General features: G+C 30.3%; 1 pseudogene; it reads right to left on the reverse strand.

Annotated features, from left to right (window-relative positions):
• Positions 1–495: 495 nt before the first annotated feature.
• Positions 496–5,744, reverse strand: LOC107410646 (tryptophan N-monooxygenase CYP79A68-like; annotated as a pseudogene).
• Between the last annotated feature and the right edge of the window lie 352 nt (positions 5,745–6,096).

Below are 6,096 nucleotides of genomic sequence, written 5' to 3' on the forward strand. Positions count from 1 at the left end.
TATAATTAATTCACTATTTAAGTTTCTTCAGTTAATTTATTACTAACAAAATTATCTACTTTGTATAAATTTATTGTTAAATTTTAAATATATTTTTTTAATATAATTTTGGTTATAATTAATCTTAATTTATAAGTTTGATTATATCATAAGGAATTATTTTATTTTTTTCATTCAAAATATACTTTTTTGATTTGAATCATTGAAAATATTTAATAACGAAAATCATCATGAAAATTGAAAATTTAAAATGCCTGCTAAACTAATATTGATTTTTTTATATTAATTTCTTTATGAATCTTATGAATAATTATTGTTGTGTTTTATTATTTATATTGATATTCTTTTGTCAAAACAATTAATATCTAATGGTCACCCCTGGCCCCTCTAGGAAAAATTCTTGAGTCCGCCACTGGCACAGTATATATCCATACTTTTTCCAAGTAAAATATGTTTGAATCTATAAATATATATGTATATATATATCCCATCAAACAACAATGGATTTTTATTTCATTCTTCGCCGGCAGATAATAACGTAGCTAGAAAAATAACATGCTAAAATAAGAAACATGAAACTAAACCCTAAATAGTTCTGGCCTTTGTAACAATTAGCATAGATAGAGAAAGCCCAAATAAAAATATACAGAGTCGAACCAAAGTCCAAAACACAAGGATCAACAAAAAAAATAGTTCTGGCCTTTGGTTCTTTTTTTTTTTTTTTTTGGTGAAACTCTTGATATTTTTATTTGGGCTTTCAGTATCTTTGCCAATAATAACCAAACCAAACCATGTAAAAGGAAAAAGATGTGCACACATGTAGATCCCCAATAACAATCCAAATTTAATTTCTAAGCAGCTATCTTGGAGATCATAAATTTATATAATATTACTAGTTAATTGGATAAACACTTGGATGCAAGCGAGGTTTTGCATGGGCATGAAGAGGAGTATCCTTCAACAAGATTGAGTCGGCTTCAATTAGGTCAATTTTCTCCACACCTGGTGGCATGCTCCATGTAAACCCCTGAAGAAGCCTTGCAAGCAGCATCACTGTCATGGTCGTCCCAAGCCAACTGCCTAAGCAGCTTCGCCTTCCGGTACTGAATGAAATGAAGCGAAGCTCAGGTTCAGCAAGACTTACTTGTTGAGTAGCAACTCCTCCTTCATTCATATGGCGTTCAGGGTCAAATCTCAAAGGGTCTTCCCAAACATTAGGGTTTCGGCCTAACCCCAACCGGCTTAGCAATATGTGGCTGCCCTTGGGGATGAAGTAGCCAGCAACAACACAATCGGAGACGCAGAGATGGGGGACATTGAACGGTGCAACTGGGTGAAGACGGAGAGCTTCCCTTGAACAGGCAGTGACATAAGGGAGATTGGGAATGTCATGTTCTTGGACAAGTCTGTCTTTGCCAACAACCCTATCTAATTCTTCCACAGCTTTTGAAGTTGTTCAGGTTGGTTAAGCATTTCTGATAGAGCCCATTCTGCTATATTAGAAGGATTATCCACTGTTTCTAGAAGAATTTCCTGCTTGTATTAGCCAAAGATATATTAGCATATATAAGAGCACACCCTCAAGATTTAATTAAAGTGGAAGTACTTCATATATATATATATATATATATATGTTTGGTTGAAAAATACCTTTTTTATTATTTAATTTGTGTTTGAAATGATAAAAATATTGAATGAAAGGGAAAAAATGGTTTGTCATCGTGCCCTTAACTCTTATAATACATATATGAAAAGTTATTATTTTGTTATATCATTGAGTAATTATTTTATAAGATATATGACTATTTAATCGTTTCAATATATAACTTTTACCAAAATATGCAATTTCTATACATTACTAATCACAAATTTTCCAAAAATATGACAAAATATATATTCTTTTCGAAATGGTAAAATTAATTAAACTTCCAGTCCCGCCAAATTTGAGTGTATTTACTGTATGCATATAACTAAATTATTAAAATTATAGTGAGATAATTTGGGATCATGATCATGGCTTTGCATAAACTTTTAGAAAATTAATATTTATCACTATGGTAGTACTAGTGATAATTACTTGTAAGATCTATATTCTAGTTGATAATTTAAGTAGCTACCTAAAAAATATTCATTTTCTTAAATTGAGGTTTTAAAATAAAAAATATATAATTAAATACTGACAATAGGCAAATTTCATGGTCGTACTTCTAATTGTCACTACTTATTACAAATAGACACTCAACTTTTAAGGATCTAATAACATGTAACTATTAATCCATTGTATAGTCAAGATTACTTCTATCTCATTTTAACTTCAAAAACTTTCAAATATAGATATTTTCTGATAAATGTCTATTAAATACAAAAGTAAGCCCTGGTAAGTATGGAAAAGAAACTGACAAAATCTAGAAAAATTATAAAAAGCCCTAAAAAAATCTTTACACATTAAACATTTGAAAAGAAATATATTTTTTTCTTAAAAAACAAGCATATAACGTTGCTTTTAAGCCATAATCCACATCAAATACTTCTTTGAGCTTTGCCCCCCAAAAAAAAAAAAAAAAAAAAAGACATTGTTTTGGGTATAAATGGAATCCACACTAACAGGACTTGGTTCAAAACCTTTAAATATATATATATATATATATATATATATATATATAAATTCAAAATGAACTTGAAAAATTACTAAAATTTATTTAAGTATTAGAAAATAGAAAAGTCTTTTTTCAAAAAGAATAAGAGTTTAAAAATTTGTGCAAATGCTAAAGTAATGTTTCTAAAATATATTAAAAATTATTATTTACAACTAATGTTATTAGTTTTGTTCCGAATTTAAGTTTAAACTTAAAATTATATAACTTTTATCTCAAAATATTCCATGTGAAAGTACATTTTGATGTTACTAAACATTTTTTTATAGTTCAAAGCATTTAATTTTCACAAAAAAATGTTACGTATTAAATTTTTTTATATTTTTAAAATTTTAGTAGAAAATTAGATTTCATATATATATATATATATATATATATATAAATATAAACAGAAGTGCTATAGAACGGACCAGTTCGCACCACATGGAGAGGACTTTGACGTCTGTTTGCCTTCCTCCATTTAATGAAACGGTGCGTTGGCACCTTTTTTGAAAAAAAAAAAAATACAAAACAAGACCCACAGGACCCACATCTATCCATTTGCTTTTCTCTCCCTTCACTTTCCACGCACCATCTGACTGATTCTAAATAACAACAGCTCAAAATAAGCATCTTTAAAAAAAAAAAAAAAAAAAAAGAACAAATGCACTTTCATTTATAATTGACCAAGATCTGAGACAAACAACACCAAAAGCAACAGAAAAATTAAATCTCTAGCATTCAAAATGATAATTGACTAAGATCTGATAATTGATCGAAATCAAAACCATAATCCCAAAAAATAAAATAAAAAATCTAAGCTGCTGGTTTAGGACTTTAGGAAAGAAGAGGATGAACTGCGGGAGAAGAAGAAGGAAGAAGGAAGAAAGAAGGATGCTGGTTTAGATTTATAGGAAAGAAGAGGATGAACTGTGGGAGAGGAAGAAGGAAGAAGGAAGACCTATTTTTTTTTTTTTTTTTGTTTTCTTTTTAAAGAGGTGCCAACGCACCGTTTCATTAAATGGAAGAAAGCAAACGGACGTCAGAGTCCTCTCCATATGGTGTGAGCTAGTCTGTGGCTATAGCACTTCTATATATATATATATATATATATAATTTTATTATAAAAAGCGTTTGGCCCTCTCCATAATGTAGGTGTCTAATTTTGGGCAATATATTGTTCGATGAAAATTTCCTATAATATGTTATGTGATGTTAGACACACACACACCGTAGAGGGGGACAAGTACTTTCTATAATATACATATATATTTTAAAAGGAAACTCATGAAACTTTGAAGTAAATAGAAGTTGTATTAAAGATGTATTTGTTATAAAATGTCCTTATTTGGAAGTTTTAAAAACTAAAATGATAGAGAAACAATCTTAATCATTCATTGGATTAGTGATCATATGTCTCTCTTTTTTTTTTTTTTAATTTTTTTCTGAAACAAGTGATCATATATATATATATATATATATATTTTGGGATAAATGTGATCATATGTCATTAGATGAGGAAAGAATTCTGGTTTTATAATTTGCGTGTATGCATGATTAGTAATATAGTGATACATATCTATATATAAATAAATTTATTCTACTAGTTGTTCTATTGGGTGCTAGCATCCTCTTACTCATATAAATATGAGTTATAAATATGAGTTATGCGATTTACCACTACTGATGACATTTATCATCTTATATAGTAAATTTTTGTTAAAGTATTTAATTTTATTATTTTTTATTCTAAAATTTTAAAAGTGAATTATTTAATTGTAATTATTTAAATTATCATTTGACAAATAAATTCCGTTGTTAATCATTTACCAATAACAACAAATGTTGTTTTTTTTTTTATTTTTTTTTATTTTAAATATAGGCAAATAATAACCAGTAATGAACGAACTGTATATAGAAAACATGCATGATTTGCATTTTATATGCATGCATGCATGAAAACAATAAATGGAGAATGAAATCAAATGAATATAAGAAGATGATATTCAAACCGTGATTTGCGCTTTGATCTCATCACCAGACAGTAGAGGGTTTCCATTTTCATCTTTGAGTGTAATGAAAACATCAAGCAGATCCTCAGCCTCCATCTTCTTCCCTTCCCTCCATTGCTGAACTCTGTCATTCACTATAACTTCATGGTACCCCTTCAAAACCTCTATAGCCTTCTTGACCTTCTTCTCGTGCTCATCCAGATCAAATACTCTCAACCATGGAAGATAATCTGCTATAGAGAAAGCATACAGGTATGATAACGCAGTAAAAAGTGCAGAGGTATGCTCTTCTTCTTCAACACCAGGTCCTCCATCTTCACTACCTTTCCCAAAAAACCTTTTGTTGAACATCATTTTTCTTATAACACTTCCTGTGTAGTGCTGTGTTATTGTTCTCACATCAACAACTTGCCCTGAAGAGCCGCCATTGGAGCTCAGGTTGTAGATGTATCGAATGAGGTTGTCAGCTTCTTCGTTGCGTTTCTCGAGCATCCACTGCATTTTCGAATGGTTGAATACATCATGAACCAAAACCCTTCTCATCTTTTTCCACTGGTTTCCTAATGGCGTTAGTGCTGTGGTTAAAAACCCATGACTGATAATACCACTGTTTATGGTTAAAGGTCTCGAGGCAACAACTGCATCGTTTTTCTTCAAGAATTCTCTAGCGATTTCCGATGAATTGACCGCAATGACACTGGTTTTTCCTAAGCGAAAGCAACCAATATCGGTATCGAGTTCTTTCATGACACAGTGAATCCATCGGAATGCAGGTCTATTCCTCCACATCTCGGTGACATTTCCGACGAGAGGCCATGGAAAAGGACCTGGAGGAAGGGAAGGAACGTTCTCGCTTTTGGTAAAGATATTGATGAACTTGGTTTTGACAAGAAAGATGCCAAGGGAAACGAAAAAGCAAATTGCAAAGGAAAAGAGTTTTTGAGAACATTTTTGTGATGGGAGACAAAACATAAAGGAAATTGGCTTTGAAGGTAGCACTACTGCTGTGAAGTTCAAGGTCTGTTCCATGTCCATTGCCATTTATGGAGGACTAAGAAACTGAGGATGGTGTGCAAGAAAAAAAGCATAGAAAGGAATGTATTTAGAGACATGCAGATGAACGAATTAGTGGCTGAAAAACATGTAAAAATAAATTATTTTTATTATTGTGTATGGCTGAAACAAAAGCCACCCATTTATTGGTTACTTTTTGTCAAAGCATTTTGTTATTTTGAATTTTATATTAATAATACTACAAATGCCAAAATATTTATTAAATTTATTTAACAAATGATACATGTTAAAATGTTATTAATTGATATACTCATAGACAATAATGCTTCAGGTAACAAAATATTGATCAAATTTATTTACCAAATAAAACGTATTAAAATGTTACTAGTTAACATACTTATACAACCATAAATATGATGAGTGAGCCCTTAAATTGG

Source organism: Ziziphus jujuba, chromosome 10 (genome assembly GCF_031755915.1).
Source record: "Ziziphus jujuba cultivar Dongzao chromosome 10, ASM3175591v1".
Lineage (NCBI taxonomy): Eukaryota > Viridiplantae > Streptophyta > Magnoliopsida > Rosales > Rhamnaceae > Ziziphus > Ziziphus jujuba.